The sequence below is a fragment of the Mus caroli genome, unplaced genomic scaffold (assembly GCF_978045245.1).
Source record: "Mus caroli unplaced genomic scaffold, Mus_caroli_1 scaffold_9, whole genome shotgun sequence".
In the NCBI taxonomy this organism is placed as follows: Eukaryota; Metazoa; Chordata; class Mammalia; order Rodentia; family Muridae; genus Mus; species Mus caroli.
This window is the reverse complement of record NW_028227264.1, coordinates 31,580,700-31,600,751: the sequence shown is the minus strand read 5'-3', so window position 1 is coordinate 31,600,751 and position 20,052 is coordinate 31,580,700. Positions and strand designations below refer to the sequence as shown.

The window sequence follows — 20,052 nt, the reverse complement described above, 5'->3', positions numbered from 1 at the left end:
CTCTCTAGGTAAACCAGCAGATAAGGTTTTATTCACCTTTATTTTCCAACATGAAAGAGAACATTCAGTCATTCAGACAACTAGACACGAACACACATGAATTGGACACGTGAACAGACTGGTGCACCAGACATTAGACGTTAAACAACACAAAGAGCAGGGAACCTCTGCTGTAAGGGCTAGAGAGAAAAAGGCAGGGCGTCCCCTAAGATTTCTCTTTGCCTCTGGGAGAATTTCAAAAATCCATTTTCCTCCTGCCTGATGCAGTTTCTGACTGCGGCCAATCCGCCTGATTATTTAATCCCTTTTATTAAATTCTTTTATTTCTCTTGCCTAAAAAGCAGCTTCTGGAAGCTGCGGCCGACTGCCTGTTATGTTCCTAGATCCTGATATCACTGCTGAACCTGAGTGTATCCAGTGTGGGTCACCGCTGTTCCAGCTCAGACCATACCACACCTTAGTAACCTTTTGCCCGTTGCTTCTCCATGTTCTGGTACGAATTTTCTACCTGTGGAGCCACATACCAGTAGTGTTTCTTCCAGTGTCTTCTGCCATTCCCAGGCCCCACATTAGGCGCCAAATTGTTGGGGCTGGCCTGTGGCTCTCATGTCCTGGTTCAAGGCTGGGAGGCAGCCTGGAGTTGAAAGAGAAGAGGGGACCTAGGTGGGTCGAGAAATAATGGAACCAAGACAACTAGTATGCTCAAGGTTCTAATGTTCAATGACAGACACGCTTTATAAAGGAAGGGGGAAGCCCATTCCTGCCAATTCATCCTTGGCGCCCAGCTGCAGGTGACCCTGTGTAGTCTCCAGAATAGCTAGGCTGACTTCCCAGCAGGTAGCAGCAACAGTGGCTGACCAATAGTGATCTAGGGAGGCAAACTCCACCCTAGGTAGTGGCAGCAAAGTAAAGGTCTGTTTCAGCTTGCTTCAGGCTAGGGGGGAGGTTACAAGTAGTGAGCTTAATTCTGAACATCTGGAATAAGTTAAGTGGTTTAAATATGTAAAACAACTATTTCTACATATTGAAAGTCAGTAAGTATATTAATAGATTCAGAAAAATGTTAGCATTACCATAAAATGGCATACAGCTCTGAATTTTTAACTGAATCATAAGAGCTCTAAACTACTTTGCATATTTTTTCTGACTTATAACCTACCTTTTCTGATTTATTTGCATCAATATATAATGAAGAGGCTCCAAAAATAAGTGTCCCTTTTTACTATATGAAGGAGAGTCCAATTACTTAATTTTATAATGATGTCTCTTGTTTGGAACATATTTGTTGTTAATTTCTCTGCAAAAGTTACTGCAAGCTTTTTGCCAATGTTATTTTTTTCCTCATAATGAAGGAAACCCAACATGAGTAAAAGGTACTATGCTTACTGCTGGACTATTCCTGATGAAACAAAGTCTCTCTCTCTCTTTTTTTTTTTTTTTCAGAATAAATTACAAAACTTTTCTCCATAGATCTTTACCTTTTGACACTATGTGCTAAAAATATCCACTGTAAGATATCTTCTCTCTGCATTTGAACTGCTGTGGGAGAATGAGTAGGGAGCAAAATAACTAAAATACAACCCAGCTTTAGATCCAAATGATTCACATCTGCATTATTTAATTTCTAATTTCTTTTCTACTCAAGTCATTCTCTTTCAGCCTCAGCTGATAATTTTCGTGGACTATTTAAGTTCTCATTACCTTTTAAGGTTTGAAATAAGTTACTTGACTCGAGTAGATAAACCTATTATCAGCCATACCCAGTAATATCTTCCAGCAATATTTGAAAACCATTAAGAGTTTTTAATTAATCTTTTCTGATTTGTACATTGGTTGAATTTTTTTTAATCAATCATTCCATTCGTTTAATTCTCAAAGGCTCTCCCATTTTCTGGTTATCCCCTCCATTACCCCCCCCCCCACACACACACACACATAATATACCACTTCCTGGTTAGCCCTCAATAAATCTCCCTCTCACATTTACTTTCCCTCCTGCTCCTTGCCTGTATGAGAGTCTTCCCCGACCTACCCACACTTTCCCACCCCACCGCTCTAGCTTCCCCCTAGTCTGGGGAATCAAATCTCATGGGGACTAAGACCCTCTGCTCCTATTGCTGTCAGGCAAGGGAATCCTCTCCTACATATGTGTCTGGAGCCATGGATCCCTCCAGGTACAGTCCTTGCTTGGTGATCTAGACTCTGGCAGAACTGGGTGGTCAGGCCAGCCTATGTTGTTCTTCCAGTGGGGTTACAAACCCCTTCCACTCCTCCAGTCCTTTAGTGAGCTCACCAATCAGGTTCTCTGAGCTCAGTCTGATGGTTGTTTCCAAACATCTATGTCTGAATTTGTTAGTTGGTGACAGGACCTCCCAAGGAAACATCACACCATACTAGGTTCCTTTCAGCAAGCACCTCTTAACCATGGCAACAGTGTAAGATGTGGTGTCTGCAGACATGATGAATACCTAGGTGGGACTGTCCTCAGTTGTCCCTTCCTTCAGTTTTTGTTCCATTTTGTGTCCCAGTTCATCCTAAGGAAAATAACATTTCTGGGTTAAAAACTCTGAGATAGGTGGGTGGTCCCATTCCTTGACCAGGGCCATGGCTATCTACTTGAAGTAGTCTCAACAGGTTCAATCTCCTACTTCTCTGCACATTTCAGCTAAAGACATCTCTGTGGGTTCTGGTAGCCTCACGTTTCTCTGGTGTCTGTTACTTTCCAGTGGCTATCCCTTATTCCTCATCCCCACTGGTATCTATATTTGTTTGATTTTCTGATCCTCAGTACCTCTCTTACATCTTCTTCAGTTCCTGATACAGCCACCCTTATTTTATCCCCCTTCTTTCTCCTTCCATTGTCTTCCTCTCCCACAAATATCCTGCTTCCCCCTCAATGCAGGACTGAAGAATTGACACCCTGGTCTTCCTTTCCTCTACACTCAATATGGTCTGTAGGCTGTATCATGGGCATTGTGAGATTTTGGGCCAATGTCCACTAATTAGTGAGTACATACCATGTTTGTTCGTTTGGGTCTGAGTTACCTCACTAGTGAGGATATTTTCTTGTTCCATCCACTTGCCTGAGAATTTCATGAAGTCATTGTTTTTAATTGCTGCATAGTCCTCCACTGTATATATGTGCCACATTTTCGGTATCCATTCTTCTGCTGAGCGACATCTGTGCTGTTTCCAGATTCTGGCTTGTATAAATAAGGCTACTATGAACATAGCATGTGTCCTTGTTATATGAAGGAGAATATTTTGGGTATAGGCTTAGGAACAGTGTAGCTGGGTCCTCCCATAGAACTATTTCTAATTTTCTCAGGAACTGCCAGACTAATTTTCAAAGTGGTTTTACTAGCTTACAGTCACACTAGCAATGGAGGAGTGTTCTTCTTTCTCCACATCCTTGACAACATCTGTTGTCACACGTGTTTTTTATTTTAGCCAGTTTGAATGGTGTGAGGTGGAATCTTAGGGTCGATTTGATTTGCATTTCCCTGAAGACTAAGGATGTTGAACTTTCTTTAAGTACTTCTTGGCCATTCAGTATTCTTCACTTGAGAAGTCTTTCTTTAGCTCTCTATTCCACTTTTTAGTGGGTTATTTGTTTCTGGAGTCTAACTTCTTGAGGTTTTTGTTGTTGTTGTTGTTTGTTTGTTTGTTTTGTATATTTTGGATATTAGCTCTCTGTCAGATTACCCTAGTTGATAAAGATCTTTTCCCATTCTGTAGATTTCCATTTGTCCTATTGGCACTGTGCTTTACAGAAGCTTTTCAATTTTATGAGGTCCCATTTGTTGATTGTTGATATTAAAGCATATGCCATTGGTGATCTGTTCAGGAAGTTTTCCCCTGTGCCAAAGTATTCAAGGGCCTTTGCCACTCTCTCTTCTACTGGATTCAGTGTATCTGGTTTTAGGTGGAGGTCTTTGATCCACTTGGACTTGAGCTTTGTACAAGGAAATCAGAATGGATCAATTTGCATTCTTCTACATTCAGACCTTGAGTTGAACTAGCACCATTTGTGAAAATGCTGTCTTTTTTTCCATTGAATGGTTTTAGCCTCTTTGACAAAGAACAAGTGAACATAGTTGTGTGGCTTCGTTTTTTGGATCTTCTATTCTATTCTATTCCATTGATCTACTTGCCTGTCTCTGTAACAATACCATGCACTTTTTATCACTATTGGTCTATACTATAGCTGAAGGTCAGGGATGGAGATTCCCCCAGAAGGTCTTTTATTGTTGAGAGTAGTTTTCGCTATCCTAGGTTTTTGGTTATTTCAAATGGATTTGAGAATTGCTCTTTCTAAATCTGTGAAGAATTGAGTTGGGATTTTGATGGGTGTAGATTGCTTTTGGCAAGATGGCCACTTTTACTATATTAATCCTGCCATTCCATGAGCATGGGAGATCTTTAAATCTTATAGGTTCATCTTTAATTTCTTTCTTCAGGAATTTGAAGTTCTTGTCATATAAATCTTTCACTTGGTTAGTTAGAGTCACACCAAGATATTTTATATACTTTGTAACTCTTATGAAGGGTGTTGTTTTCCAAATTTCTTTCTAGCCATTTTATCCTCTGAGAGAGGAAGGGTACTTATTTGTTTGAGTTAGCTTTATATACAGCCACTTTGCTGATGTTGTTTATCAGCTGTAGGAACTCTCTGGTACATTTTTTTGTAGTCTCTTAACTATACCATCATATCATCTGCAAATAGTGATATTGTGACGTCTTTTCAATTTGTATCTGTTTCATCTCCTGTTGTTGTCTAATTTCTCTGGCTAGAACTTCAAATACTAAATTGAATCGGTAGGGAGAGAGTGAGCAGCCCTGTCTTTTCCCTGATTTTAATAGGATTGCTTTTAGTTTCTTTCCATTTAGTTTGATGTTGGCTATTGGTTGCTGTATATTGCTTTTATTATATTTAGTTATGTACCTTGAATTACTGATTTCTCCTATACCATGAATGGGTGTTGTATTTTGTCAAATGCATTTTCAGCATCTAATGAGTTTATCATGTTGTTTTCTTTGAGTTTGCTTATATAGTGGATTACTTTGATGGATTTCTGTATATTGAACCATCCCTGAATTCCATGAATGAAGCCTTGTTGGGAACAAAATAAAGGGGCGCCTGGGGAGAAGTGGGGAGGATAAGGGGCTTAACATCCGGCCAGAGTTCCTGTGTTCTGGGCAGGTGAACGCAGGCAGAGCTATCGGACACTTTTCCACTCGGCCCTGGGTGAGCATGCCTGACCCATGCAGCAGAGGGTAGAAAAGGGGCAGCCCCCAACTGGGGACCCTGGTGCTACCTTACTAAAACCCCAGGGTTGTAGGAGAGGGGGGAATAGGGGAAGAAGTTCCAAACACTGGTGAGAGTGTGCAGCAGGTCTTGAAGGAGCAGAGACTCTCTATGGTTTAAGAGCTTTATTATAGAAATGCATAAAGAGAGAAGGGAGAGAGAGAGAGAGAGAGAGAAAGAGAGAGAGAGAGAGAGAGAGAGAGAGAGAGAGAGAGAGAGAGAGAGAGAGAGAGAGAGAGAGAGAGGAGGCAAGGAGAAAGGAGAGAGGAGAGAAGACAAATAAAGGGAAGAGGAGGGGGAAGTGAGAGAAGTGAGAGGTAGAGGAACAATAGAGTAAGAGTAAGAGAGTGAGGTGGGGGCTGAGCACCCTTTTTTTTTGGTCTTCACTGTTGCTATGTACCTGGGGACATGTTTAGCCTGAAGGTCAGAAGCTTGGGCCATTGCTTACGTGACTACTGACCATGCTTCTCATGTGGGGGCTGTGGGAGGTGGTACCTTAGGTAGAGGCCAGAGTTCCAGGAGCATGAGGGAACGCCTACCGTGTCATGTGGTGAATTATAACCATCGGGGTTCCTACCTCAGCTCTACTGGAGACCAGCCTGCAATTCCCCACAAAGCCTACTTGTTCAAGGTGAACCATCAATTTGATGTGTTTTGTATTAGATTTGTAAGAAATTTATTGGATATTTTTGCATTGACACTTATATGGGACATTGGTCTGTAGTTCTCTTTCTTTGTTGGGCCTTTTGTGGTTTAGGTATCAGTGTAACTATGGCTTCATAGAAAGAATCAGGTAGTGTTCCTTCTGTTTTTTTTTTTGTTTTTGTTTTTGTTTTGTTTTGTTTTTTTTTTTTTTGAATAGTTTAAGGACTATTGGTATTAGATCTTCTTTGAAGGCCTGATAGAATTTTGCACTAAAACCATTTGGACCTGGGTTTTTGTTGTTATTTTTGTTATTGGGAGCGTTCTAATGACTGCTTCTATTTCTTTGGGACTTTCAGATCTGTTTAGATTATTTATCTGAACCTGATTTAACTTTATTACTTGGTTTTGTCTAGAGAAATCACCCACTTCATCCAGGTTTCCCAGTTTTGTTGAGTATAGAGTTTTGTAGTAGGATCTGATTTTTTCAAAATTTCTTCCCTTTTTGTTGTTTTGTCTCCCTTTTCATTTATGATTTTGCTAATTTGGATATTGTCTCTGTGCCCCCTGGTTAATCTGGCTAAGGGTTTATCTATCGTGTTGATTTTCTCAAAGAACCAGCTCCTTGTTTGGTTGATTTTTTGGCCCCGAGTTTGGTTATTTCCTGCCATCTGTTGCTCTTGGGTATATTTGCTTTTTTTTGTTCTAGAGCTTTCAGGTGTGCTGTCAAGATGCTAGTGCATGCTCTCTCCAGTTTCTTTTTGGAGGCACTCAGAGCTATGAGTTTTCCTCCTGGGCCTGCTTTCCCTGTGTCCCTTAAGATTGGATATGTTGTGCCTTCATTTTCATCGAATTCTAAAAAGTATTTAATTTCTTTATTTCTTCCCTGACCAAGTTATCATTGAGTTCAACTTCCACATGTATGTGGGCTTTCTATTGTTTTTGTTGCTATTAAAGACCAACCTTAATGCCTGGTGCTCTGATAGAATATATTAGATGAATTCAATGTTTTTGTATCTATTGAGGTTTGTTTTGGGTCTGAGTATATGGTTGATTTTTGAGAAGGTACCTTGAGGTGCTGAGAAGAAGGTATATTCCTTTTTTTAGGGTGAAGTCTTTTGTAGATATATGTTAAATAGATTTGGTTCATAACTTCTTTTAGTTTCACTGTGTCTCTGTTTAGGTTCTGTTTCTATGATTTGTCCATTGCTGAGAGCCTGAACTCTCCCACTATTAAAGTGTGCAGTACAGTGTGTGCTTTGAGCTTCAGTAAAGTTTCTTCAATGAATATGGGGGCCCTTGCATTTGGAGCATAGATGTTCAGAATTGAGAGTTCATCCAGGTGGATTTTTTCATTTGATGAGTATGTAGTGTCATTTCCCAACTGCAAACCCATCCCTGTACCAGATAAGTTGTTTTTCTGATTTAATGTCCTTAGCAGTCATATCAAAAATCATTTGCAATTATAAGTAAGAGATGATTCTTGGGAACTCTATTCTGTTTTATCACGTCACTCACATCATTACTAAACTGTTAAGAATGCAATGAAACTGAAGTGGTTTTTCTGTGTAGAGATGATCATTTAGTTGCAATTTGTAATCCCCATCAAGGCAAAATTCTTTCTTTCATCAAATATTATATCAACCTTGTCCCAACCATTGAAATCTGCTAAACAACATTGTACCAATATGTGATTATCAAATTCAAACTATTTTTTTTTAGCAATTTTTATTAGGTATTTTCTTATTTTACATTTCAAATGCTATCCCAAAAGTCCCCCATACCCTCCCCGCCAACTCCCTTACCCACCCACTCCCACTTCTTGGCCCTGGTGTTCCCCTGTACTGAGGCATATAAAGTTTTCAAGACCAAGGGGCCTCTATTCCCAATGATGTCCCACTAGGCCATCTTCTGCTACATATGCAGCTAGAGACACAAGCTCTGGGGGTACTGGTTAGTTCATATTGTTGTTCCACCTGTAGGGTTGCAGACCCCTTTAGCTCCATGGGTACTTTCTCTAGCTCCTCCATTGGGGGTCCTGTGTTCCATCCAATAGCTGACTGTGAGCATCCACTTATGTGTTTGCTAGGCCCCGGCATAGCCTCACAAGAGACAGCTATATCAAGGTCCTTTCAGCAGAATGTTGCTGGTGTATGCAATGGTGTCTGCATTTGGAAGCTTATTAAGGGATGGATCCCTAGGTGCGGCAGTCTCTAGATGGTCCATCCTTTTGTCTCAGCTCCAAACTTTGTCTCTGTAACTCCTTCCATGGGCGTTTTGTTCCCAATTCTAAGAAGGGGCAAAGTGATCACACTTTGGTCTTCGTTCTTGAGTTTCATGTGTTTTGCAACTTGTAACTTGGGTATTCTAAGTTTCTGGGCTAATATCCACTTATCAGTGAGTACATATCATGTGAGTTCTTTTGTGATTGGGTTACCTCACTCAGGATGGTATCCTCCAGGTCCATCCATTTGCTAAGAATTTCATAAATTCATTGTTTTATAATAGCTGAGTAGTATTCCATTGTGTAAATGTATCATATTTCCTGTATCCATTCCTCTGTTGAGGGACATCTGGGTTCGTTTCAGCTTCTGGCTATTATAAATGAGGTTGCTATGAACATAGTGGAGCATGTCAAACTGTTTTGTTTTAACCCAGCATAATGGTGTTCACCTAGTAATTGATCCTGGGAAATATCAATGCCTCTCACCTTATGTCATTGTTCTATGGGCCTAGTTTTCTCTTTCAATCATGTTTGTGATTGTAACTTAGGATCACCTTATAATATTGCTACTGTCAAATCTTTCCAGTCTTGAGAGGCAATTCTCTTCTGAGTTAATCATGAATTTAATATCTGTTTCACGTAGGGTTGTTAAATTTTAGGGAACTGTTATCTGGCTAACTCCCATTAAAATGAAACTTTCTTACATGTTTCTATTGTTAATAGGAAGTTTCTCATGCCCCATTTGATTACACATTCTGTGCCCTTAGAAGCCAATCATAATTGGAGTCAGTAGAAATACTTTGTACAATTAACCAATAATAAATTTGGACTCAACCCAACCACCCAGCAGAATTTCCTACACCTCTGTATATGCTTATATTTTATAAGTTGCCCCTGGGATAGACACCAAGATAAGAGAGACACCTACCCCAATGTAAAAACAAAACAAAATAAAACACAAAACAAAAAAACCCAAAAAACCAACCAAACAAACAAATAAAAAAGGTAAGCAGAAGGTGGGGGCAGCAGTGGTGGACAGAAAGCAAGTGATCTATGCAAGCAACCTCCCTGAAGGGACATCAGCCCAGAAAGCCGAACTTGTGGCTTTGATACAAGCTCTATGATTGGCAAAGGGGAAGTCTATCAACATTTACACTGACAGCAGGTCTGCTTTTGCCACTGCACGGAGCAATATACAGACAAAGAGGGCTGTTGACATCTGCAGGGAAAGACATAAAAAATAGGAAATTTGGAGACTCCTCAAGGCTATATACTGGCCAAAAATGGTGGCCATTATATATTGTCCAGGACACCAGAAAACCCGAGATGCTGTGGCCAAAGGGAATCAGATGGCAGACCTAACCGCCAAACAGGTAGCCCAAGGAGCAATGATTCTGGCAGTCAAGGAGCCTAAAGATTATTATGACATCAGAGAGACCAGCTTTATATACACCTCTGAAGACTATTGAGTTAGTGAACAAATTAGGACTGGTAAAGGAAACCCCATATTGGGTAGTAGAAACAGAAGAAGGAAAACTAGTCCTCCCATGGGAAGAAGGACACAAGTATGTTACCAGCTTACATTACTTGACCCACTTGGGGCCCAAGAAATTAAAAGGTGTGGTTAGGTCCTGTGACTACTATGTTATAGGACTCTCTGACTTGGCAGATGAAATAGTCAAAAGCTGCAAGGCCTGTGCTATGACTAATGCAGGACACTCCATGTATACTCCTGAGAAGAGGCTCAGGAGTGAACGGCCTGGAGCCTACTGGGAGGTAGATTTTACAGAAATTAAGCCAACTAGATATGGCAACAAGTATTTATTAGTGTTTATAGACACCTTTTCAAGCTGGGTAGAAGCTTTTCCTACCAGGACTGAGACAGCCAATGTGATGGCCAGGAAGATCTTAGAAGAAATCTTCCCGAGACTTGGGATAAAAGGTAATCGGGTCTGATAATGGACCTGCCTTTGTTGCCCAGGTAAGTCAGGGACTGGTCAAGATATTGGGGATTGATTAGAAGTTACATTGTACATACAGGCCCCAAAGCTCAAGACAGGTAGAGAGGATGAATAAAACCATTAAAGAAACCCTTACGAAATTGACAGAGGAGACTGGCGCTAATTATTGGATAGCTTTCCTACCCTTTGTGATCTTCAGGGTTAGAAACACCCCTGGACAGTTTGGACTGACCCCTCCCCCCTATAAATTACTCTATGGGGGGCTCCTCCACTGGTAAAAATAGCCTCTGTACATAGTGCTGACTTGCTGCTTTCCCAGCCTTTGTTCTCTAGGCTCAAGGTACTCAAGTGGGTGAGACAGCGAGCATGGAAGCAGCTCTAGAAGGCCTATTCAAGAGATGGAGACCTGCAAGCCCCACATCGCTTCCAAGTTAGAGATTAAGTCTACATTAGACGCCATCGTGCAGAAAACCTTGAAATTCAGTAGAAAGGCTCTTATCTTGTACTCTTGACCACCTTAATTTCTACTCTTATGGGACCCCTTTTGATTTTGCTTCTACTTTTAATTATAGGTCCATGTGTGTTAGAGAACAAGAATTAGTGCAGTGCAGTTTTTAGTTTTGAGACAACAGTACCATGCCCTAAAGGATCAAGTGCACCAGGGAGAAGATAGTGTCTAGTTCTATTCTAAGATTAGACCTACTAACAAGTAGAAGTGGGGAATGAAAAAGTGAAACATAAAAAACAAAAAATTCTAGGCCTTTAGGCCCAGGCTTCAGAATGTGACCTTTGTGACTCAATGCTCCAAGGTATGCTAATCTTAAAACAGATAGTGATTTTCCTCCACTCACTTGCTTCCTGGGTTCAGGGAGTGTTCATTCAAAGAAAGTCACCCTGACCATTGCTGGAACCCACTATGTGAATGTGCTATTGTGAGAGGCTCATAGAAAACTGTCTTGACTTTCCACTTAACTGGTATTTTTGGTATTTTCCAACAACGCCCTCCCCACCCCCTTGAGTTGTGGTTTCTTCCTTTTAAATACCCCCCTTACCCAGCTACTAGGTGCACCATGGTCCTCTCCCTCTGCAGGGTGTATGAATGTGGGCCCAAGAGTGCTCTTGAAATAAAAGTCCTCTTGCAATTTGCAAAAAACAAAACAAAACAAAACAAAAAAAACCAACTATTTTGAGAAGTGGTTAAGAAATGTCCCTGTACCTAACATCCTTCTTGGAATAAGGAGACATATACATGGGTAACTGACAACCTAGTTGGCCAGTTAAGACATGAATGTTAGAAAAGGCATTTACCCTCCTGGTAGATGATTTGAGATATGAACATAAGACCAGGCAAATCCCCTAAATCAGTTGGAAACCCTAACCAATGGGAATAGGATAAATATATAACAAAGGTGTGTCCCTAAGGAAATTCCCTATTCCTAAATAATGACTAGTGGAATAATTGCACACAGATGTTTGTTGATTGGAGACTTTATAATTTCATAGGTCATTAAGTCAGTGTCATAGTTCAGGTCCCAAATCTTGACCATGAGCCTAGTAGGTCAGCCCTGGGGCGTATGCTTAATTAACTATCCTTGTCTAATTAAGATCAGTGTTTGTGTGGATTGTGAGCCAATTGCGGCACCTCAACAGGGTGAATGCATACTATTTGAAACAATTACTTACTTAAATTTCATCAAACTTAATATATCTATAGGATTACATTTAATTTATCCAATAACTTGGAGGTGTCTATCACCTGCTTTTAGGTCTTGAAGAGTATCTGGAAAAACTGAGGTTTGTAACTTTAACAGCCTTGGGACATTTCCTCTTCACTTTAAACATGTGGTTCAGTAGGTACTTATCTATTCCTCTGTGTGTGTCTGAGTTTTTTTTTTTTTTTCATTTCTAAGAAAGAAAAGGCTTTTCTAAATTTCTCTGCCTGTGCCTGAGTAATTCTTTCACTTGTATTTATAAATATTTTGAAGGCTTATAGCTTATCAGTCAACTTTTCACAGTTTTCTTTTTCCCATCTATCTAAAGGCTTTTTTCTTTTAGATGATACCAAATGCAGGTATGGATATTAATGATCAAATATGAACTACAAAATAGTATTAACTATAATAATAATGATGCTATTGAACTAATTTCAGTTAAGTCTTTTAGCTTTTAAATTTTCTGCTTCTATGTTCAAGCCATCTAAAGTATCACCAAACAGGGTCCTAGTGTCTAGTGTTATAATATTTCCCATCCTTAACTCGATTTTTGAGTACTTTGCAGTGAGGTAACAAATCTAATAGCTTCTTAGTTTGCTTACAGCTAACATGATTTCTCTAAACATGTGCTCATGCCATGCATTGGAATACCAAATATTTTTTGAAATCATAAATATTTAACTTTGCCAATAAACACTAAGGATCCAGATGCTAGGTTGAAAGCCTACCAAGCTCAGAGAGGCAGAAAAAGCATATAGGTGACCTTCCTCCACACCCAGTGTTCCAAAGGGAAGCTCTACTACATACCATCTCTAAAAACCCTCCAACTAATGTCCCTTCCTTCTATTCCCTGTGTCTCTCTCTATCCATCCTCCTGACTTCTACTTATTCATTGTGGTTTTGTCCTATGTTCCTTTCCTGTCAACTGGTTGTGTGCTCTGCCTCTTGACCTAGTTGACTTTATTTAATCCCTTTTACAATTAACAGAAAACCCTTTGATTAAAGTTATGTGCTAAGGCTGAGCCACGCCACAACTAGAAACAGGTTTTTCCAGTAAACAACACAGTCTCCAGGTTCACACTATGATCAAATATCCTGCAATAGTTTATGATATTTGGTAAATATATGTATATTTTACTAAAACTATGAGTGATATATTATATATGCAATTATTTCTCATCGCCATACTTAATTACATGCGAAATTCATTTATCTGATCTCTTTGTTTTTAAGACAAATTAAAATGCAACATTATTAGAATGAAGCATATACTCATACTTATTACTCCATGTAAGTTCTCTTGATTTGTATTTCTATAACTGGCAGAAAAAAATGAGCATAATCATGAACCCAAATGGAAATGTGGACACAGTTAAGGGTTTCCCAAAAAGACTCTAATAGTACATGAAACTATGGAAAATATTGCTAATGGAATTAAGTGAAATTAAAACCTCCTCACAGCAAAGGAAAAAATCTACAGAGTGAAAAGACAGCACTCAGAATTGGAAATATCATTACTAACTATTAGTAAGAATTAGGGTTTGTTTCAAAAGCATCAAAAGCATTGCAAACTCTAAATACTTAAAGTCTAATTTGTCTAATCAACAAATGTGCTAGTGAAATGAATAGACAATTCTCAAGATAGTGCACAAATATTTGACAAATATTCAACAATTTAGAGACAGTTAAATTAAAAGTGCTTTGACAGCCAGGTCTATACAGAGAAACCCTGTCTCGAAAAACCAAAAAAAAAAAAAAAAAAAAAAAAAGTGCTTTGATACTCCATCTTGACAGTCAAATGGATATCACCAGGAAAGCAGATGAGGATGATTGACTTCAGGGCTTGAGGGGTTTTCTATATCTCATTGTTCTTTCTCCCAATATGGCCACATTGAGTAAATCTCCTTTTTCTGACTTCTTTTATTAATTTGGCTCTCTAGTTGACTTTATCAAGGATTGGTATCAGAATCTGACTTGGGGCCCATGTTGGGACCAACAAGCCCAATAACAAAATTATGACCACAAAGGGACAAAGACATATTTTGGGGGTGTTTACCCCTCACAATGAGCTTAATCCAGATGGAGAGGAAAGATGAAAATGAGTTGCACCACTTGCAGTGTTTGTGTAAGGGGAGGTTCCCTAAGTGTTGATTGATTGGGTCAATAAAGTTGGCAGAGGCTTATCGTTTGGCTAAAATATAAAATTGGGATTTCTCAGCCCCAGCAGAAAGAGGAGGAGAAGAGATAAAGAACGGGACCTCTTTTGTCCAGGTTTGTGACAAGAGGACAGGAACCATGTAGGCTTGGGAGCTATTAGAACTGGTGGCAGACTTCACCACCAAATGAAATTCAACATAGGACAGCTGATGAGTTTAGGACTATAGATTCCATGCTGAGAGGCTTTGCCATCTGGCTGATTTTAAAATACTAAGATTTCTTGGTGTTTTCCATTCAAGGCAACAAAGGTGGGAAGGAGAAAGCAGGCACAGGCCATCATGGTGGCAAGTCAGTGGAATGTGAGCAGTAGCTTCAGGCATTCTTAGGAGTGACAGGTTCCCCCTGACCCCCACCCCGTGGGTTAGCAGAGTCAGCTGGATGTATTGGAGTTGTGGAAGTGGAAGCAATAGCAGAGTGATCTCAGAACTAAGTTGTGAGGGGCTGAAGCTCCGGACAAGGAGACCATGTTAGTGCAGCCATCTGCACTAAGGGGATGGACAGTATGGAACGATCACTGCTCCCAAAATTTATGAGAAAAGCATTAGCTATCTGTTGGGACTGGGTAGATGGCTGGTTGAAGGCTGAAGATCTCAGGGCCTAACCAGTTCAAGCAGGTTTTTAAAATTACACACAACATCGTTTTTGTTAAGCAGCAGCAGATACATTTTGCCTCTATTGTGTCTTCTATCTGGAAACAAACTGATCAAAGGCAGAGTAGAAATTCCCTATTTATATTTATATAAAATATTTACTACAATAGATATCTGCATACCTTTGTATCCTGGGTGCTGGGATTAAAGGAAAGCACCACCATGTCTAAGCCTATATTTTTCTTGAATTCGTTTTCATAAGTTGGAAGCCTAGTCACATATATTGTGGTTTAATATTTCTGTAACAGTCCTTTCTAAGCATGACAATCAAATTAGATAACACAGATTAATACATTGATAGACATGATGATCTGTTTTCTGTGAAATATTTTAAGTTGTAGTTCCATGACTATGGCCAAATTAGAAAGTTTAGTGTATATCTTAGTAAACGATTCCGATTTCTTTTGCATTTTACTTATTTCATTTATTATGGTTTCAGTCATTTAATCTATTGGATTATTTTGTTATGTTTTGTGTTTTGCTAATTTAAAGAAATGATATATAGTGGATCAGAATCATTGACAGTTACACTTTGATAAGTTTGGATAAAATGTATTTTTAAGAACAGTCTCACGATTTACCCTTAGGTGGCTAAAATGCATTAGGATCCATCTGCCTTTGCCACTTAAGTAGTGGCATTAAACTCACAGTCCACCATACCCTGAAGACTAAACTTTCTTATGTTTACATACATTCAAACTTCAATTAAAATCATTTTTTTTTCTTTAAGCAGGAAAGTATTTAATTTTAATTGAGGTCAACTTTAAAACATGGAGAATATTTTGTATAAAGTATTCCATTTTTATTCTTTTTAAAAATATTTTTATTACACATTTTCCTCAATTACATTTCCAATGCCATCCCAAAAGTCCCCCATATCCTCCCCCCACCCCCCTACTGACCCGTTCCCACTATTTGGCCCTGGCGTTCCCCTGTACTAGGGCATATAAAGTTTGCATGTCCAATGGGCCTATCTTTCCACTGATGGCCAACTAGGCCATCTTTTGATACATATGCAGCTAGAGTCAAGAGCTCCGGGGTACTGGTTAGTTCACAATGCTGTTGCACCTACAGGGTTGCAGATCTCTTTAGCTCCTTGGATACTTTCTCTAGCTCCTCCATTGGGGGCCCTGTGATCCATCCAATAGCTGACTGTGAGCATCCACTTATGTGTTTGCTAGGCCCCAGCCTAGTCTCACAGGAGACAGCTATATCAGGGTCCTTTCAGCAAACGCTTGCTAATGAATGCAATGGTGTCATCATTTGGAGGCAAATTATGGGATGGATCCCTGGATATGGCAGTCTCTAGATGGTCCATCCTTTTGTCCCAGCTCCCTGGGTGATTGTTCCCTATTCTAAGAAGGGGCACAGTGTCCACACTTTGGTCTTCGTTCTTCTTAATTTTCATGTGTTTTGCAAATTGTATCTTATATCTCGGCTATACTAAGTTTCTGGGCTAATATCCACTTATCAGTGAGTACATATCATTTGAGTTCTTTTGTGATTGTGTTACCTTACTCAGGATGATGCCCTCCAGGTCCAACCATTTGCCTAGGAATTTCATAAATTCATTCCTTTTAATAGCTGAGTAGTACTCCATTGTGTAAATGTACCACATTATTTTGTATCCATTCTTCTGTTGAGGGACATCTGGATTCTTTCCAGCTTCTGGCTATTATAAATAAGGCTGCTATAAACATAGTGGTGCATGTGTCCTTCTTACTGGTTGGGACATCTTCTGGATATATGCCCAGGAGAGGTATTGTGGGATCTTCGGGTAGTACTATGTTCAATTTTCTGAGAAACCGCCAGACTGATTTCCAGAGTGGTTGTACAAGCTTGCCATCCCACCAGCAATGGAGGAGTGTTCCTCTTTCTCCACATCCTTGCCAGCATCTGCTGACACCTGAATTTTTGATCTTAGCCATTCTGACTGGTGTGAGATGGAATCTCAGGGTTGTTTTGATTTGCATTTCTCAGATGATTAAGGATGCTGAACATTTTTTCAGGTGCTTCTCAGCCATTCGATATTCCTCAGGTGAGAATACTTTGTTTAGCTCTGAGCCCCATTTTTTAATGGGGTTATTTGATTTTCTGGAGTCTACCTTCTTGAGTTCTTTATATATATTGGATATTAGTCCCCTATCTGATTTAGGATAGGTTAAGATCCTTTCCCAATCTGTTGGTGATATTTTTGTCTTATTGACGGTGTCTTTTGCCTTACAGAAGCTTTGCAGTTTCATGAGGTCCCATTTGTCAATTTTCAATCTTACAGCACAAGTCATTGCCATTCTATTCAGGAATTTTTCCCCTGTGCCCATATCTTCGAGGCTTTTCCCCACTTTCTCCTCTATAAGTTTCAGTGTCTCTGGTTTTATGTGGAGTTCCTTGATCCACTTAGATTTGACCTTAGTACAAGGAAATAGGAATGGATCAATACACATTCTTCTACATGATAACCACCAGTTATGCCAGCACCATTTGTTGAAAATGCTGTCTTTTTTCCACTGGATGGTTTTAGCTCCCTTGTCGAAGATCAAGTGACTATAGGTGTGTGGGTTCATTTCTGGGTCTTCAATTCTATTCCATTGCTCTACTTGTCTGTCACTATACCAGTACCATGCAGTTTTTATCACAATTGCTCAATAGTAAAGCTTTCGGTCAGGCATGGTGATTCCACCAGAGATTCTTTTATCCTTGAGAAGAGTTTTTGCTATCCTAGGTTATTTGTTAGTCCAGATTAACTTGCAGATTGCTCTTTCTAATTCGTTGAAGAATTGAGTTGGAATTTTGATGGGGATTGCATTTAATTTCTAGATTGCTTTTGGCAAGATAGCCATTTTTACAATGTTGATCCTGCCATTGCATGAGCATGGGAGATCTTTCCATCTTCTGAGATCTTCTTTAATTTCTTTCTTCAGAGACTTGAAGTTCTTCTCATACAGATCTTTCACTTCCTTAGTTAGAGTCATGCCAAGGTATTTTATATTATTTGTGACTATTGAGAAGTGTGTTTTTTCCCTAATTTATTTGTCAGCCTGTTTATTCTTTGTGTACAGAAAGGCCATTGACTTGCTTGAGTTAATTTTATATCCAGCTACTTCACCGAAGCTGTTTATCAGGTTTAGGAGTTCTCTGGTAAAATTTTTAGGGTCACTTATATATACTATCATATCATCTGCAAAAAGTCATATTTTGACTTCATCTTTTCCAATTTGTATCTCCTTGATCTCCTTTTGTTGTCGAATTGCTCTGGCTAGGACTTCAAGTAAGATGTTGAATAGGTATGGAGAGTATGGACAGCCTTGTCTAGTCCCTGATTTTAGAGGGATTGCTTCCAGCTTCTCACCATTTACTTTGATATTTGCTACTGTTTTGCTGTAGATTGCTTTTATCATTTTTAGAAATGGGCCTTGAATTCCCGATCTTTCCAGAGTTTTATTGGGAATGGGCGTTGGATCTTGTCGAATGCTTTTTCCGTATCTAACAAGATGATCATGTGGTTTTTGTCTTTGAGTTTGTTTATATAATGGATTATGTTGATGGATTTCTGTATATTAAACCATCCCTGCATCCCTGGAATAATACCTACTTGGTCAGGATGAATGATTGTTTTAATGTGTTCTTGGATTCGGTTAGCGAGAATTTTATTGAGTATTTTTGCATCAATATTCATAAGGGAAATTGCTCTGAAGTTCTCTATCTTTGCTGGATCTTTCTGTGGTTAAGGTATCAGAGTAATTGTGGCTTCATAGAATGAGTTGGGTAGAGTTCCTTCTACTTCTATTTTGTGGAATAGTTCATGCAGAACTGGAATTAGATCTTCTTTGAAGGTCTGATAGAACTCTGCACTAAACCCATCTGGTCCTGGGCTTTTGTTGGCTGGGAGACTATTAATGACTGCTTCTCTTTCTTTAGGGGATATGGGACTGTTTAGATCGTTAACTTGATCCTGATTTAGTTTTGGTACCTGGTATCTCTCTATAAATTTGTCCATTTTGTTCAGGTTTTCCAGTTTTGTTGAGTATAGTCTTTTGTAGAAGGATCTGATGGTGTTTTGGATTTCTTCAGGGTCTGTTGTTATGTCTCCCTTTTCATTTCTGATTTTGTTAATTAGTTTGCTGTCCTTGAGTCCTCAAGTGATTCTAGCTAAGGGTTTATCTATCTTGTTGATTTTCTCAAAGAACCACCTCCTCTTTTTGTTGATTCTTTGAATAGCTCTTCTTGTTTCCACTTGGTTGATTTTGCCCCTGAGTTTGATTATTTCCTGCCGTCCACTCCTCTTGGGTGAATTTTATTTATTTATTTTTTGTAGAGCTTTTAGGTGTGTTGTCAAGCTGCTAGTGTGTGCTCTATCTAGTTTCTTTTTGGAGGCACTCAGAGCTATTAGTTTCCCTCTTAGAAATGCTTTCATTGTGTCCCATAGGTTTGGGTATGTTGTGGCTTCATTTTCATTAAACTCTAAAAAGTCTTTAATTTCTTTCTTTATTCCTTCCTTGACCAAGGTATCATTGAGAAGAGTGTTGTTCATTTTCCACGTGAATGTTGGCTTTCCATTATTTATATTGTTATTGAAGATCAGCCTTAGTCCGTGGTGGTCTGATAGGATGCATGGGACAATGTCAATATTTTTTTTATCTATTGAGGCCTGTTTTGTGACCAATTATATGGTCAATTTTGTAGAAGGTACCATGAGGTGCTGAGAAGAAGGTATATCCTTTTGTTTTAGGATAAAATGTTCTGTAGATATTTGTTAAGTCCATTTGTTTCATCACTTCTATTAGTTTCACTGTGTCCCTGTTTATTTTCTGTTTCCATGATCTGTCCATTGATGAAAGTGGTGTGTTGAAGTCTCCCACAATTATTGTGTGAGGTGCAATGTGTGCTTTGAGCTTTACTAAAGTGTCTCTAATGAATGTGGCTGCCCTTGCATTTGGAGCATAGATATTTATAATTGAGAGTTTTTGTTTGAGGATTTTACCTTTGATGAGTATGAAGTGTCCCTCCTTGTCTTTTTTGATAACTTTGGGTTAGACGTCGATTTTATTCTATATTAGAATGGCTACTCCAGCTTCTTTCTTCAGACCATTTGCTTGGAAAATTTTTTTTCAGCCTTTCACTCTGAGCTAGTGTCTGTCTTCTTCCCTGAGATGGGTTTCTTGTAAGCAGCAGAATGTTGGGTCCTGTTTGTGTAGCCAGTCCGTTAGTCTATGTGTTTTTATTGGGGAATTGAGTCCATTGATATTAAGAGATATTAAGGAAAAGTTATTGTTGCTTCCTTTTATTTTTGTTGTCAGAGTTGGCATTCTGTTCTTGTGGCTGTCTTCTTTTTGGTTTG

The 20,052-nt window shown here is 39.2% G+C and overlaps 1 protein-coding gene across 3 annotated transcripts in view; it reads left to right on the top strand.

Moving 5' to 3' along the window:
* Positions 1 to 474: 474 nt before the first annotated feature.
* The window catches only part of LOC147002604 (amine sulfotransferase-like), a 46,999-nt gene continuing 27,421 nt past the window's right edge, over positions 475 to 20,052 (top strand). For 2 of the 3 annotated variants that reach the window (XM_085842744.1, XM_085842747.1), the window contains exon 1: positions 14,046 to 14,118. The gene's annotated coding sequence lies outside the window, so the exon portion shown is untranslated. Of the gene's footprint in view, positions 494 to 14,045; positions 14,119 to 20,052 lie in introns of those variants that run through there. The other variant, XM_085842746.1, reaches the window with a different exon arrangement.